The following is an 18643-nucleotide window of genomic DNA, read 5'->3' as shown; positions in this document are numbered from 1 at the left end:
TCTGTGCTGTTCTGTCTTTTTGTTCTGAGCCGAGGATGTTGTGAGGTGCTCTCCTGTCAATATTTGGTGATTTATGAATTCTATTTTATTTTTTTTTTATTTTTTTTAACCAACAGGTCTAATGCGTGCATCTGGATTTCTTTTTCTTGACATTACAAGTCTTATATCAAAACAACGCCATTTTGTTACTGAATTACATACACTGGTTTTCAGTGAAAATAATTAAGATGCACTTTAAGTAGGATTAGGAATATTTTATGTAATATTGAATAATTTACTGTTATTACTGTAATGCAAGGTGTAAAAGAGCTCTGTACAACAAAATGCTGCAAAAAAAAATGTAAACGCGTGCATTTGCCAAATGCCTTTTTATAAAGCTATTTAAATGCATTTAAAATTATTTACAAATATTCTTTTTATTGTTTGATTAATATGGAGGCAGATCAGTCTCAAAAATAATACATTTACAAAATGAAACTCGTATATCCACAATACAATTCACATTTACAAAATCCAATTTGTAAGTTCAAAACAGGATTCATAAATATGCAAATACAATTCATAAGTTTAAAACATGACTCAAAAATATGCTAATTCAATTCGTAAGTTCAAAACACAATTAAAAAATACGCAAATCCAATTAGTCAATTCAAAACACGATTCAAAAATATGCAAATCCAAAAATATTTGTTTAAATAAGCAAATGAAAATCGTAAATTCAAAAAATGATTAAAAAATACGCAAATCCAATTCGTAAATTCAAAACATGATTAAAAACACTCAAATCAAATTCGGAAATTTAAAACACGATTAAAAACACTCAAATCCAATGCGGAAATTCCAAAAATTGTTAAAAATATGCAAATCAAATTTGGAAATTCAAAAAACTATTAAAAACTTGCAAATCCAATTTTTTTATACCGAAAACTATTTTAAAATTCCAAATTCAATTTGTAACTTCAAAACACGATTCAAAAATACGCAAATCCAAGTCGTAAATTAAAAAACAATAAAAAAGTATGCAAATCCAATTCGTATATTCAAAACACAATTAAAAACACACTAATCCAATTAAAAATGTATTTAAAATTCCTTGCAAATCCAATTATTCAAAAAACTTTAAAAATATTCAAATCCAAGTCGCAAATTAAAAATATATATATATTTAAAAACAAGCAAATCCAATTCGTCAATTCAAAACACAAACTGATAACCTGTTTCTTCAATTTATTTCCAACTGGCACTCCCGGTCCTCTAAAGCTGTGAGATGCTCTTCTGTCAATATTTTGTGATTTATGATTTTTCTGGACTACAAATCTAACACGTACATCTGGATTATTTTTCCTGACAATACAAGCCTTATATCAAAACAACGCCATTTTGATTCTGAAGTTCCTTACTTAAAACTGATTTAGAAGTCGAATTACATACACAGGTTACAGTGAAAATAATTAACATGGACTTTAAGTAGAATTATAGAAATATTTTATGTAATATTGAATATTTTACTGTTGTTACTGTAATGCTATGAACACCATACAACAAAATGCAAAAACATGTAAAATATGTAAACACGTGAACGTCAACTGGCATCAAACATATTTTTACCTCAAGAAAACATTGCGAGTTGAAGTAAATTTGGTCAATTTGGGATTTCATGAGGATTTTAACGTAATATGTGTTTTTCCCGCTCTTTGACACAGAAATCTCAACTTCCTCTAGTAACAAAATAAACAAAACTTTGCCAAAACGTTTCTCAACTGTGTAATGAAATATATTGCGGTTGTTTTATGTTTGCTACTTACTTCCTTTTTTTACAGTTGGTCCAGACATGAACAAAATAACATCCCTTCGGTTTATATTCTGTCAAAAATATTCTTGTAGTGTGACGTCAGTCAAAGAGAAGAAGTTATAATGGCACCCCCCCCATCTTGGAAATATTAGCTGAAGAGCTCATTATGTTCCTCTTTACTCTGAAGAGTGATTGTAAACTTATTTCACTGCCATCTAGTGGCCATTTCCCGAAACACTACTCCATTTTAATGGTTAGTTTACACAAAAATTTTAATTCTGCCATTTACTCACCCTTTACCTGTTTAATCATACCCAAGTTTCTTTCTTTTGTTGAACATAAAAAAATATATTTTGAAAAATGTTGGAAACCTGTAACTATAGTATCTGTTTTTCCTTCAACGGAAGTCAATGATTACAGTTTTTCAGGTTTCTTCTTCTGTGTTCAACAGAATAAAAATCTCATAAAGGTTTAGAAACACTCGAGGTTGAGTAAATAGAGAGTACAATTTCATATTTGGACAAACTATCCCTTTAAATGTATTTTTCCAGGATTTTTGATTTATTTACAATTAATTAATAAGTCTAATAAATTCACCTGTGCATAAGATGATGATGGTGGTGCTGACGACACTTAAATAATTATACTTATACCCCAAAACACGTATAATTATCATCATAATTCTTAGTGATTTAACCTATATATTGTCATTGTACAGATGGACCAGTGCTGACGTCAGACATATGCACTTTGAGACTTCATACACTGCCGCTTCTGTCCACTAGATGGCAGACAATGACTCTTTATTAAACTGTTGTCAGACGATTTATCCATCATTGATTTTCTCTAATATCAGGCCGAGTAATATCAAAACAACGAGACAACGAGAAATGTGAAGGTATCACGACTCTCCTGTTGTCAAACATTTATAAAATAAGACAAATCAGCTTTCAAACTGAAGCTCCTCCAGTCATATTTCATATTGACGTTAAATCGCACAGGTTCATTTTATAGTTTTGGAAAGGCCAATTATTATTTCATCTTGTTTGTCATAATCAATTTGTTCATATTTAAACCATTTTAAAACACGTTGGAAAATTATTGTTATATGAACATTAAAATGGTGTTTGGAAGGTATAATAAGTTATAAAAAGTGACATATTGCCTTTACCTTATATATTAAGTTGCAGGAAGGGCAAACTGTTACAATATCTTAATTTACACTTTTTTTTAGCTTAAAGTTATGACTTTTTATCTATTTTTTTAATCATAATTTCTAATTGATGTTATAATTTTTAAACTTAATCATAATTTCCATCTGTCATAAATTTTATTTGTTTTTTTTAGTCAAATTTTGATATATTTAGCGATTTTATTGTGTATTTAGTTACTTAATAACATAATTATTACATTGTTTTAATCCAACTTTTATTATTGTACTTATTTAATTTTACTTTCTATTTGTTTTAATCCATTTTTTGTTTGTCTTTTAATTCTGTAAAATTGAATTCTGTCAAAAAATTCAACTCTGAAAACTGGCCTGACAGTTTCAATTCACTACTACTTCTATGTTAAGCTGCTTTGACCCAATCTACATTGTAAAAGCGCTGAATAGTTATCTTTATTATCTTAATCAAAACTTTTCTTTTTTCATTTTATTATTGATCATTTATTTGGGGCATCACGGTGGCACAGTGAGTAGCATGATCACTTCACAGCCAGGTCAGAGCTGGGTCAGTTGGCGTTTCTGTGTGGAGTTTGCATGTTCTCCCTGTGTTTGTGTGGGTTTCCTCTGTGTGCTCCGGGTTCCCCCCACAGTCCAAAGACATGCGCTATAGGTGACTTGAATAAACTAAATTGGCCTTAGTTTATGTGTGTGAATGCAAGAGTGTATGGGTGTTTCCCAGTGTTGGGTTGTGGCTGGAAGGGCATCCGCTGCGTAAAACATTTGCTGGATAAGTTGGTGGTTGATTCCGCTGTGGCGGCCCCTGATTAATAAAGGGACTAAGCCGGAAAAAAAAAATGAATGAATGATTTATTTAAACTCTCAGAAATATTACTAATTTTTTAATGTTTTATTTTATTGTTTATCATTTATTTAAACACTCTCAGAAATATCTACAAACTTTTAATGTTTTATTTTATTGTTTATAATTTATTTGAACACTCTCAGAAATATTTACTAAACTTGTAATGTTTTATTTTATTGTTTATCATTTATTTAAACACTCAGAAATATTTACAAAACTTTTAATGTGTTATTTTATTGTTGATAATGTATTTGAACACTCTCAGAAATATTTACAAATATTGTTCCAATGTTAGAAATGCTGGTACCCTTTAAAAGCAAAATGTTTTGTACCCAAAAGGGTCTATATTGGTAATTTAAACTACGTTTTAATACAGCTTTTTGGTACCAACATAAATCCTTTAGGTGCTATTACAGTACATTTATCCGGTTCATGTACTTTAAAGAGACAGTGCCTGAAAATGACAAAAGTCAAACATTGCTGCTAAAGTCGTATTTATTTTTGAGACTTTATTTATTTTTTCAAACTTATCCAAACAAAAAAAAACTAAATGAATATTAAAAAATATGTAATATTAATTTTTTATACTGAAAAATGATCAAAGATAATAGATTTTTGCAGCCTAAACTCTGCTGGTTTTGGAGTACCTCTGCAAGTGTGTTTGTTTGGCCAAGTTCATTCATCTGACTGAATGTTTGTGTATATGCGTGCGTGTGTTTGTTTATGCGGTGTGCGTGTGTGAGTGTGTGTGTGTGTGTGTGTGTGTGTGTGCTGTTCAAACATGGCCCTGGGCAGCCTCACACTGCCTCATTCTGCTGGCTGTGTGAGAATGGATGGCTGCTTTTGTGTGGGTGTCTGTCAGTGCTGTTGTGTGAAGCTCGCCCCATTGTGCCCGACCACTGTCCCTTATTGACACAGGACCTTCGCTTTGCCTGTTTCCCATGCTCCGACCCTCCGGCTTGGCCCATCATCAGCGTCTGAAACCGGATCCTCAGAGCAGCGCACCGCTTTTGCCTTCCCTCTATCTCTGTGTCCCGGTGCCATTGTCATATTTCTTTGTGTGGTGTGTAAATGAAAGAGAGCAGCAGGTAATAGTTGCGGTCACTGCAGCTGCAGTTGCTGACGGCGGACCACCGTTTATGAGTGGTTTCCCTCTCTTTTGTGTTCCATGTGATGGCATAGTTTCACAGGAGCAGCCGAGAGAGGTCAGGTAGAGGACGGGGTAGAGACTGAGGCCGTTTTGGAGGTATGTGGGAGATTAGGAGACGAGACCTCCCATGCCGAGCAGGTGGGATGAATCGCAGGTGTTTACTAGAAGGAACACGCTCTGCTGGGGCGCTTTAGGCTCTGGGGTGATGTTAGGTTTGAAGACTGTAGGGATTATGACACTGAGTAATATGAAGTGAGGAAAACGTTTAAGAATATTATGACTTTTTCATCCTATAACTATCTTGTGTGTTTTTTATTGTGTGGTTGTTTTAGCCTCATGTTGGCATTTTACGTCATATATAATAATTAAAAGTCATAATTGTGACATTCATTCATTTTCCTTCGGCTTAGTCCCTTTATTCATCAGAGGTTGCCACAGCGGAATGAACCGCCAACTTATCCAGCATGTTTTTATGCAGCGGATGCCCTTCCAGCTGCATCCCAGTACTGGGAAACATCCATACACACTCATCCACACACATACACTAAGGCCAATTCAGTTTATTCAGTGTTTGGACTGTGGGGGAACACAATAGAGGAAACCCATGACAACACATGTAGAACATGCAAACTCCACACAAAAATGCCTACTGGTCCAGCAGGGACTTGAGCCAGTGACCTTCTTGCTGTGAGGCGCTGCTGAGCCACTGTGTCGCCATGATTATGACATATCCATGAAATTTATGACATGATGGAAATTATGAGATAAAAAGTCAAAATTATAACATCAAGCGGAAAATATGATAAGATGAAATATGATACAATAATAAATGATAAGTATGTAATAAATTGTTGAAATTGCCAAAAAGTCTGTCAAAATTGATAAAAAGTCATAAATTTAGGCTTAAAGAGTGGAAATTAAATATAAAAGTGACAATTTGCTCTTCCTTTAACGTAATAAATGAATGAATAAATAAATAAATAAAATAAGCTCAAAAATATGCACCACCCCTGGCAAATTCCTGACTTATAGTTTTTGTTCAAATGTAAATAAAACCTGTAAAATGTTATTTTTTCCACAATGATGCCTTTTGGAATTCATCGTCTTATTATCTTTGGGAGAAGCCTGTGTCATTGTCAGGTCAATACAAGACTTGCTGGGTTAAATAAAGTAAATTGAAGTCAGAATTTGACAGGGGTATGAATCATTTTGGGCTTGACTATATGAACTTTTCATTTATTTTCCTCATTAATGTACCACAGCACCCAATATTGACAAAAAACACAGAATTGTTGACATATTTGCAGATTTATTAAAAAAGAAAACTGAATATGAGATGATCATAAGTTTTCAGACCCTTTGCTGTGGCATCATGCTGTGGGGGTGTTTTTCAGGCTGCAGTGACAAGTCGACTGGTTGCAATCGATGCGGGCCAAGTACAGGGATATCCTGGATGAAAACCTTCTCCAGAGTTTCCGGACCTCAGAATGGGCCGATGTTTACCTTTCATCAAGATAATGACCCTAAGCACACAGCTAAAAAACGAAGGAATGGCTTCACACAACAACTCTGTGACTGTTCTTGAATGGCCCAGCCAGAGCCCTGATGCAAACCCCAATGAGCATCTCTGGGAGAGACCTAAAAATGGCTGTCCATCATGTTTACCATCCAACCTGACAGAACTGGAGAGGATCTGCAAAGAGGAACGGTAGAGGATCCCCAAATCCAGGTGTGAAAAACTTTCTGCACCTTTCCCAAAAAGACTCATGGCTGTATTAGATCAAAAGAGTGCTTCTACTAAATACTGAGCAAAGGGTCTGAATACTTAGGACCGATGTAATATTTCAGTTTTTTTTTTTATATGTCATAAATATAAACAATTCTGTGTTTTTCTGTCAATATTGGTGTTGTGTGTACATTTATAAGGAAAAACTGAACTTAAATTATTTTAGCAAATGGCTGCAATATACCAGTGAAAAATGTAAGAGGGTCTGAATACTTTCCATCATAAATTTCATAAATATGAATCTGTAATTCATAGTTTTTATCTTTTGTTTTAATGTTATGATCTTTCATTTCTTTTGACATTATGATTATGACTTAATGAAACATTATTTTCTCATGCTGCAGAAAGCAGCTAAAATCTAAGAATCATAAAAGCTCCTATGTTTTTTATTTCTTCTGCATGGACTGTGCAGCTTTTGTGAGCAGCGATGTGAGCGATCTATCCGTTATAGCTTCGTCTGGGAGGAATTTGTTGGCCTGTGTGACAAAAGCGGCTTCGGTTCACACGCTGGAAGGATGTTCAGTATTGTGAATGACGGGGGTCAGTTTTGAGAGAGCCTGCACTGGCACACTGGGGGCATTAGCATGTGAAAAAGGAGGAAATAAAGTTGTCAAGTTCGCTCAGTCCACACCGCCTTCCCCCTGAAACCCTTTATTCCAGCCCTGTTTTCCCTACTCAACATGAAGTCAAGGACAGGAGTGATGCCTGACACACAAACACACACACAAACCAACCCAAACACACACATACATATACTTGTTGGGGATTTTCCATAGGTTTTTATACTATACTACTATACTATACTATACTATACTATACTATACTATACTATACTATACTATACTACTATACTATACTGATGGTGGATGGGATAATGGCCAAATATTTCTCTTCTTAAAGAGCATTAACAAGGGCAGAGTGCGTGCATCCTGAGAGCAGGGGGGTTTATCAGCGCTCAGCACTATAGTTTCCACAGTACTGCTGCTTTCCAGCCTGTTAAACCAGTTCTCTTGTCAGAGTTGTCACTGTACACCTGCCCTCCACTTTGTGTTTACACTGTATACTAATGCTGATTGTCATTTTTGTTTGTTGTCACTCCACCAGGAGATGGAAGGCCAGAGGACGCGGAGAGCCGGAGGTGGAGGACTACCGAAACAAGCCCAACGAGAACTCGTACTGCTACCAATTGCTGCAGGAGCTGGACAAACAGCGCAAGAGTGGCATCCTCTGTGACGTCAACATCGTAGTGAGCGGTCAGGTTTCAGGGCACATAAGAACATCCTGGTCGCCGGGAGCCGCTACTTCAAGACCCTTTACTGTCTGACAAAGAGCGACAGCTGCGACCAAACTACCATCACACACCTGGATGTGGCAGCCGTGCAGGGCTTCTCTGTCATCTTAGACTTCCTATACTCTGGCAACCTCTTGCTCACTAGTCAGAATGCCATCGAGGTGATGTCTGTGGCAAGTTACCTCCAGATGACCGAGGTGGTCCAGTCCTGTCGCGCCTTTATCAAAGACGCCCTCAATATTAGCATCAAGCAGGAAGCCCCCGATTCTGTGGTGGTTGACTATAATAAGAGGCGGACAGTGGCAAAAGATTGTCAGGGTGCCGACAAGAAACCTAGCAATTTCTGGGCCACCAGCATCCTGTCTAAGCTGTCCATCAAAGCCAGTGTCCAAGGCCAAGTGAAGGATGAACCCAGCGACGTGGAGGTGTCCGGGGGAGAAGGCTGTGTGCTGGGAAGCTCTGGTTGGGGTGGGGAGAACTCATCGGAGTCCACAGAGACGGAGCCACAGGGACCGGGTCCGGTATTTGTCTGGAACCCAGATCCCAGCAATGGGGCTACCATCAAGCAAGAGTGCGTTCTGAGCCTAGTGGAAGGCGGAAAAAACAAGCCGCCAAGCGCTTCGTCTACAACATCCCACCTGAGCCAGAAGAGGGTTTTGATGAGGGCATGTTCATCCAACCATCTGCCTCCTACACAAGAAGGACTTCTCTTACCTCTCAGAGAATGCCGGTACGTTACCCATCATGCCTTTCTCTTCTGTGCAAGACAAGTGTCTGAGTGGCTCTTTCAAACAAGCCCAATTTCATCAGAGAATAACACACCCAGCAAGTTTAACCCTCCCCCCAAAATGTATTTCCTTGTATGTTGGAAGTTTCTGTTGAGTTCATTCCGGTTGTGGGAGTTTGGTTATTTGAATAATGTTCCACCCTATAGTGTAGACTCATCAGCATACTTCAGTGGTGTCATTAGGGTTGTCATGTATGACAATAGTGTTTCTGACACTTCACACTCACACAAAGGCCTCTATGCATTTCTGTGAAGCCTTTTGGTAATGGTATAATCAGTGTTTATCAGAGGCAGAATACACAGCCTTGAGGCAGAGGTCATGCCATGCTCCAAATATCTTGCTATCATAGAACTAGCCCTACTTGTGAATTTGATATGCAGAGTACATTCTGTGCAAATTTTCAGCATGTAAATGGTTTACATTCAGCTCATTTCCATACAAGTTGTTTAGAAAAATGGCCTGGATCTGGTGCGATTAGATCTTAGGTTGTTTACATAAATTTGAATATGGTGCCTGCTGTATTTAGAAAAACGTACCATATATCCAGCTTTGAGTCTGATCAAACAGTTTATGATGTATCAATGCACAATATGGTGGAACAAGTCCTACATTCTAAAAAAATTCCCACATTCTGGAAAAATTATGCCATTTTTGCTGTCGTTAGAAACTATAGTTGCCATACAAACCGAGTTAGAACATTCATAAGTGCAACCAACCTGAAAGTGCCAAATGAACTTTTGTGCAGTTCGACTGATATCTAAATGAACGCACCACTTTTTATGCGACCCTAAAAAGGATAGAAAGCTCAGTGTTGTCATTACAGTTCAATACAAGCTTCAGATACATGCAGGCATTTTTTGGTTTAGACCAAACAAATTAAGAGAACTAAATTACAATTGTGAACACACAACCCACCCTAAATGCAAGTTTAGCAAGTACTGTTAAGTATATTCCCTTTTGCATAATTAGGTGAACTTATTTTTTTAGGGAAACATTTTAGCCTGATGCAGTATTACTCAGACTAGATCGCTGAATCCATCGCAAAGTCAACAAAAAGGTGAAATTTTTTGCGACCTTTCAAAATTCTTTATTTATACGGAAAATAATTGAAAAAAAAAGTTAATGATCTCATAAAACATCCAATTCCAAAGCATATAATCAAATTAGATTTATTTCAGTTCACTTATAGAGGTTGCACACGCAGCACACGTGATGTATTTAAGTGTCTCTCGAAAAATGACGTCTCACCTGCGTCCTCACAATCATTACATTACATGAAAATGGAGAAAATTCTGGTCTGATTACTTGTAGACCAAAGTAAAAACAACAAAATTAAAGATAAAATTTCTAAATTTATTAAAAGTTCTCATTCACATGGGCTTGATTAGTGTATCATCATTTTTTGTAACAAACACACGTTGATTTGCCTCTGAAATGACTTTCCTTTTCTGCTAACATCATCAATGCCATTTAAGTCTTAGCCAATAAGTGTTGGCATTGTCTGAAGTGTGTCATTCTTTGCAAACTCTGCCTAAATTAGTAAAATCCTATTTTAGCCCTTATCCTCCTACCCCTCGTTTTGAACATTTACGTGAAGGGGTAGGGGTGCCCCATTCTCTTTAGCTTGAAGGCTTAGGGCTAAGGGGAAAAGCTATAGCCATTGAAACAGATTTTTTTCAGGACCACACTCGAAACCAAGGGGTAAGAAAATTTCCCAGAATACACCATCTACAATGGCAAAATGGTGGACACAGAAGTCAGGAGATGCACAAACTAGTATTTTTTTTCATTATTACGAATGTTTACAACAAACAAGCATGTTTTAATACATTCATAAGAATTTGTGGTTTACCATCATGCTTTTAAAGAAACAATAAAAAAAAAAAATCCCTTCATACTCCATTTCAAGGGCCAAGAGGAAGGGGTAGGGGTAAAAAAGAAAATAGAACTTGGATTGTGCCTTACTGCTTGCTCCCTGGTGCCATAGAGTTTCCTTCATATAACTATAAAGGCATATCAGAAATTCATAGTAATTGATAATAACTTGATGTGTCTGAAGTATCTCCTGTAACTCTGAAGGCCCATTCTTTACACGTATCTCTTTTCTTCAGCTGTGGCTGTCAGCCAACCAAGGTCTCACTTCATGATTGCTTCTCCTCATGCCTTGTGTAGCTCAAGGCCACAAGACCATCTTCCTTTTTTAATTAGAGCAGCCAGTGCGTTTTCTTCAGCTCTTATTAAGGGAGTCTGCCCTCCCTGTGCCTCATACCACAAAAACCTGCGTAATCTCCAGCCTGCCGAGCTGTCATGCTTCAGACTCTCTGCCCCCATTAAGCAGAGCGGCGCGTGCTATAGTATCATGTCTTAAGTGACGTGCTTCTGAGAAGAGGCTTTCTCTCGCCGTCGCCGACTCCTCTAATGCAGGATAATGAAGTAAAGCTTGGGAAACATTCTACCCTCAGGCTTCCTATACGCTCTCGAATGCACTTATCTCATATTCCTGAGGGCACTTAAATGTGCAGAGCTCATGGCTCGCACCTGCAAGGCATGTGTGTGTTGGTGTGTTTGCCTACACATGCTTATGTACTCGTCTTTGTGCTTGGCTCCATGTTGACTAGCCACTTCCTTTTTCACACATGGGGTACTTTCCACTGAAGTGGTTGTTGCTTGTGGCTTAAATCGTGTCATTTTTACATTGTAAATGTCTTTAAATTAACTATTAAAATTATTTGTATGAAAAGTTTTAGGATATAAATTCATTCATCCATTAATATATATTGCAAATGTTAACTCCATCCATCTCATTAGTTTATCACTTTATGTCAGCAATATATCTTTATTGCTGGTTATTAAACTTCAAATGCATTCTAAATATTTTAATATTTTACCATTTTAGTTTTACACTTATTTTATATAATTATAATTATATATTAAAATTTTCAGGTTTAAATTGTTGTTATGCTTTTGTCTTTTCGATTACTTTGTGTTTTATTGACTTTTTTTAAGGCTGATTTATACTTCTTCGTCAAGCGAATGAGTATGGTCCTGGTGCAGCCTCACACACAGGTCGCATACCCCTTGCCGACGCGCACATCTTTAAAATGTAACTACATGTCGCAACGACACAGCGCAAGCTCTGTGATTGTCAGCTTGGTTCGCTGACGAGTGTGGGCGGTGCTGAGAGCCGCACGAACCTGTTGGAGCAAGTGTTTACAAGTGTCAAGTCACATGAAGGAGCTCTAGATGGAAACTGTTGCTTTGTGTTTACCTTATGATTAATGTTGTTGCCCATCTGCCGTTTCCTGCCTCTAAATGAGTGAGTTTTAGCTACTTGTACTTAAGAAGCGTTCGGAAAAACAAAACATCAGCGGGAAAAAAAAAAAAAAACACAACACAGAGAAACATACCCTCACTACCAGCTAGCGCTTTGGAAGTGTTATTGCAGAGCAACACAAACAGCACGGGGCGAGAAATATAAATGCACGCACAAGGCAGGCGCAGTGGGTCACTGCTCGGCGCAGAGGTATAAACCGCCTTGTGTCATTTTAGAAGTTAAACTTATTAGCTTTTAGCCATGCGTACAATCCGATCCAGCCGTCAATACCCGCACACCTCTCAAAAAAATGTAACTACACGTCACAACAACGCGTAGCACAAGCTTTATGATTGGTCCAGTTATGGTAACGGTGATGAGGGTGGGCAGTGCAGAGAGCCGCGTTTTAGGCAATGTGTGTTTTAATTTCAGTTGTTCAGCGTTGATGTTCAATAAAGAATCGTAGATAATAGATAGTGTGTGTTTCCTTCAAATCATTTTTAAATCAAGTAATGCACCCTTTATTCAGAAGTCTCTTCTGAATGAATATATGAGCATATTAATTGTAATCGACTTTAAATAATAAATTAATCGAGATTTTGATTTTAGGCCAACCGCCCAGCCCTACCCAAAGTGACAGAAGCCAAAACTTGCCAAGGACCACAGTTTGAGCCAAAAATCTTCTTTGTTTTTCTGCATTGGAAAACTATCCACAAACTTTGTAAATGCCACTAGGTAATCGCCCCAAATGAACAACATTTTTGACATTTTTTTTAGGTAGCGTTTTTACGTTAGACATTACTTCCTGAAAAAAAATTTCATGCTGCTCTAGAATGAGCCTCATAAGTTATCTCTCACACATCAAACAACAGGAGTGGTCACCATAAATGCTTGTGTCCTTTCCAAACAGGACAGCTGAACTGTTGATTTGCGGTAGCGACACACCACACACACACTAACCCCCCATTCCCTCATCTGAGGTGCAGTGCTGCCAGGGGCCGTCACGCCCTAATCCTGCTAATGCAGCCCAACTATCTCTGCCATTCCAAATATTGACCCAGGCATAGTGGACCCACTGCAGAGGTACTTACAATGGGATCTGACGGCTTTGGTTCGCCTGCCTGCTAATCCACAGTGTGTAAGATGATCCACTGTTAGGGCTTCACCCATTTATTTACACATCCTATCTCCTTCACACCCATACAGACACACATTTACAGTTTTTGCCTTGCGCTAAGTTGAGAGCTTAACGAATAGAGACACATAGTGGCGTGAAATTATCAGGGTTTATATCTAATGTGCTGGAGTAAGAGGGGACAGTACGGCATGAAAGTGGCAGCAGCGGCATGAGGATACTAGAGTTTGCAAGGCAAGATTTTTTTTATTCAATCACAGAAGTGAATTGATCTTATCTAGTTAAGTCAAATTAAATTTCGCCATCATACACTTACTTTCATGACGTTCCAGGCGAATGAGATTAGTTCATGTTGGCTATTACTATTTTTTTTTTAATTGTATTGTTACGAGTGGTGTTTAAATGTATTATAACATGGAAACTAGCTTTGCAATTGTGTGAGTGAGTATATTTGGGCAAAAAATATTTCAACCCTTTTAAACCCTGATTACACCTGTAATTATTTATATATTTATGTCCATTGTCCACCATATTATTGCACCAATATACTTTTTAAAAAATTCTCTCAGGTGAAACACTATCTAAAATGGTGAAATACATCATAACCAGCCGCAAACAACTCTCTACCCACTTACTAATTAAATTCATGCGCAAAAACTGGGAATATCGAATAAAATACGTGTGAATAAAGCAGCGTTTCCATCCAATGAGTCAAGACAACAAAATAGTCACTTGCTGATTAAACTGGCGGCAAATATCAAAGGTAAAAATGGAAATTGCTGTGGTAAGAAGCTGCGTGAATCTTTTCTTCATTTAATAAATGACTTTTTACAATGCCGATACACAATGAACGCATGGTGGTGTTTGAAGGTGTAAGACGTGGAGCACAGATGCTCTTGACTATTAATAATATAATAACATTAATAGTAAAAATTGTCTTTACAATGAGGTCAGCCAGCTGATTTGTTCATTAACACATTTTTATCATCAATGATCTCTTATAAATAAAAAAAAAATAAAAAAAATCCATGGCGTTTTTATGCACATACTGGAATTTGTTCGGTGAAAGTGTTTCCATCGTAGTTTAAGCAATTTTTTTCTTATCAAGTAAAAAGGTAATAGTATTCAGTTATACTGCATATGTTTTTTATGTGCATTTTTAAAATTTATGCGCATCTGGCGTTTCCATCAACAAAGTTTTTATCTGCCTATCTAAAATATGCATAAAAATAAGTGATGGAAATATAGCTAGTGACCTAACACGATATTATAGTACTCAATGATGCATCACGATTCTTTCTCTAATGATTCTGAATCGATTCTCAAAAGTTCAGAATCGCTCTGTATTTCGCATTATGCCAAAATATCTATGTTCCATTCACCTATTTTAATGAACTTTTGAATATGCGTCAATAAACGTTGATGGAAACTGCCCAAAATGCGCATAAATGTTAAAATTTGCACATAAAAAATATGTGCGCCTAACTGAGTAGCATAAACATTTTATTCGATAAGAAAAGAATGCGCATATAAACTTGATGGAAACACTTTTACCGAACAAATTCCAGAATGCGCATTAAAGTCATGCAATTTGTTATAAGAGATCATGTAAGGATAAAAAATGTGGTGATTGAACGAACCAGCCGGCTGACCGCATTGTAAAACATCTGAAATGATGCTTTGGTCATTCTAAAACGCCGTAACTATTTCATTATTATTAGTGTTATTATATTATTCATTACCTTCAGAACTGTTTAAGAGCTCCACGTCTGATGCCTTCAACGCCACAAAACGTTTATGTGTGTCGGCATTGTCTTCTGAGGCGCAAGTCATTTATTAAATAAGAATAGATTGACGCAGCTTCTCCTACCACAGCTAATTCCCTTTTTACTTTGGTATTTGGTTTCACTTGTTCAGGAGGTGACGATTTTTTTTCTCTTTGACTTGTTGGATGGAAACATTGTAATCTTCGCACGTATTTTATGCGATATTCCAGTTTTCCAATCGCACTTTTGGATGATGGAAACATAGCTAATTATGCAGGCCTGTGACTGCACGAGCTACAAACAGAACAAAAAAAAAAACAAGGCGCATGTGTTTTATGCTACCGAATTCGCTTAATTTAGATGACGATGGACAAACACGTCTCGTCCGGTTGTATGATCGGCTTCTTCAGGACGCTGTTAAAACTCATCATAAAATTCTGTCTGACTCGGGCCCTATCGTGCCTAACTTTTAAGGCCTGATAACAGCTCTACTCATACATAACTCCAATCATAACAAAAACATAGAAACTCCTTTCCTGGTTAACTGTAAAGTTGGAAAGATGTATGTGTACTGTAAATGGTAAAATTGATTTGTATTTGCAAAAATGTAGGTCAAGACTCATTTTGGACTCGGATCATGACATCCTTAATAAGAATCGTATATTAAATTCATTAAAGATTCCCACCCCCTTTGGTATTTTAAGAAAAGGTACCATAACATCAGATTACAATTCACTGTGTTGCGCCAAAATACGCCGGTTATAATTAAAGTCACAGTCGCTGTTAGAAATTGAAAGACTTCCTTCTTTCCATCAGTCATATTTGTCAACTCTTCTTGCAAAAGTAAGGTAGAGTGTGACCAAATAAGACAGGTGAGTCTAGATGAAATCCAAACGCAGGACTCGTTCAAAAAAAATGCATCCAAGAGCAGATTAGCACATCTCAACTGACCAGTTGTGACGGAATCACTGAAAGCACATGCCATTTTTTTATATTGTATTGAATGCAGTTGTCAGGACCTAGTTTTTTATGTTTACCTCCGTGGCCTCAGGTCAGTCTCAAGTGGTTAAAACTTTGAACACATTTACCACCAATCTCTCCACTCTGCCCTAGCCTTCAGTGAGACTTCTATTGAGGACAGTTTGCCATTTGCACCAATCTAGAGCAGTCTCATGACTACTCGGTGCGGACATTGAGAATCCAGGTTAATGGTTAACCATTTTAAGTACCCACAAACCCCTAGTAACAGATTGAACTTTAATTTCGAAGCCTGCCGACGTTAACGTACGGCACAGGCTGCTGTCGGGCCTCCTTTACCCCGCAAGGTGGTGTTTAGAGCTTCGATCTTGAATTCCCAGGTGATCTGGCTCTCATCACCCCCTTGGCAACCTGCTTGACGACCCCATTGTTTTGCCCATTTTGGCTCAAACAAAGCTGGATCCCACACCCCCCAGTCCCACATGCAGTAGTTTCAGGCAGCTCTGGTCTAATTGTCACACAGCATCTCTCCCATGGGAAATTGAGTGAATCTTCAGTAGCAAAAAAGCAGAGATTGCAGTTTTGTTCGCACTGTAGTTTCACCCAGATAAACAATCAGGCTGTTTTTCTTGAATGTTAGTTCAGGAGAACGGGGACTGGAAGGAAAGAGTTCCTGCTTTTTATGCAGCTTGTTTACAAGTAGAAAATTGCATTAGACTAATATAGTTATGGCCTCCGGCATGAAGTTTCTATGGCAGCTGGCACACTTTCACTTCATGTTAATAGTTTTTTGTTCTTTGCGAGGATGACTCTAAGGGTTCATGCAGACAGTTATTTTCTCTCTATCACATTAAGCGACTTGATGTATTTCTGATAAGCTGTCAGTTAGAACTGATAAAGTGAAGAAAACTTGCATCTTAGAAACCGGTGTGAAAATTGCTGAGAACCTGTTGTTGTGTGGTTTCTCCAAGGCGAAGCGCCGGAAAACGCCCGCAATAAGCTGAAGTGTCCCCACTTGTAACTACATTGCCAAGCACCGGCGAACACTAAAGAGGCACCTGATCATCCACTCAGGCGTGCGTTCATTCAGCTGCGACATCTGCGGGAAGCTCTTGCACTCGCAGAGAAACACCGTCAGAGACATTCCCTGGTAAGACACAAGATCAAGTGTTGTTAGAGGGTGAATCACGTCAAAATATATGTATATGTGTAATGTATGCATGTATGTACTATGTATGCATGCATGCTACACACACACACACACACACACACACACCACACAACACACACACACACACACACACACATATATATATATATATATATATTAATATATATATATATATTAGGTATATATATATATATATTAATATATATATATATATATATATATTATATATATATATATATATATATAATATATATATACACACCACACACACACACACACACACACACACACACACACACAACACACCACACACACACACACATATAATATATATATTATATATTATATATATATATATATATATAGATGTGTGTATGTATGTATGTATGTATGTATACATATGTATATGTGTTTATATGATACTGTGTCACGGCTTAGAAAAAAAATGTATGTATGTGTATATATATGTATATATGTGTATGTATGTATATATAGTATATGTATAATATATATAATATATATATATATATGTATATATATATATATATATATATATATAAATTTTTTCTCTTTTTTTCTAAGACGTGACACAGAGATTCTTGCTGATGCATTAGTAATCATGAGTGAAATGAATCTTACATCACTCACCAGTCTCCCCAATTTTTGAATTTCACTTTTAGGTGCACAAAAGGATAAGAAATACAAGTGTATGGTATGCAAGAAGATCTTCATGCTGGCGGCACAGTGTGGGTATACCGGCATGGCTCGCGACGCTACGGCGTTTGTGTGGAGTGTGCCGATTCTCACCAGGGCACGCAGGAGGGTCTGGAGGGCATGCAGGACCTGGAGTTCGCTCGCGATGAAGACCTTCGACGAAGCTGGAGAAGGGGACGAGGACATGGAGGCGGAATGGGGAGGAGCCCAATGAGATTGACCAATCCCACTGCGAGGGTGATGCTGGTGCCACCCCCGAGAAGGACTAATGTAGACATAACCTGGTATAAACACAAATCAAAATGCAAAGTAAAAAAAATATAGCTGGGAAACAATCAACTATTCCAAAGTGCTATCAAACCTCTTTGTTGCACGTGAAGTTATGTCAAAGAGATCTATAGCTTTGTTAGAGAGGGACTCAATATTAAAGATTGTTCTGTGTGTCAGAGAAAGAGGTATAATGATATATATATATAACAAAAAAAAAATCAGTTTTTCTGTGATGTATTTTGTTTTTCTTTTTGTAGGGGATGAGGGTGTACAGCGTTTCGTTTTTTGAGTTAGGCCAATCATATTAAAGAATATTAATTATTTAATTTATGAAGAAAGATATTATGGTCTTATGAAACAGTAGAATTAGATTTCTTTCTTTTTAAATGTACGTCTGCTTATTTTAAGTTCATAAATGCGCTTCCTGATAATATGTTGCTCTAAAGGAGGATCTTGTGG

General features: G+C 37.2%; 1 pseudogene; it reads left to right on the top strand.

Moving 5' to 3' along the window:
• Nucleotides 1–6397: 6397 nt before the first annotated feature.
• LOC130246314 (zinc finger and BTB domain-containing protein 10-like) lies at nt 6398–18326 on the top strand (annotated as a pseudogene).
• The last annotated feature ends 317 nt before the right edge of the window (nt 18327–18643 follow it).

This window comes from Danio aesculapii, chromosome 19 (assembly GCF_903798145.1).
Source record: "Danio aesculapii chromosome 19, fDanAes4.1, whole genome shotgun sequence".
In the NCBI taxonomy this organism is placed as follows: Eukaryota; Metazoa; Chordata; class Actinopteri; order Cypriniformes; family Danionidae; genus Danio; species Danio aesculapii.
Note: the sequence above shows the minus strand (reverse complement) of the source record. Positions and strands in the feature narration are given on the sequence as shown.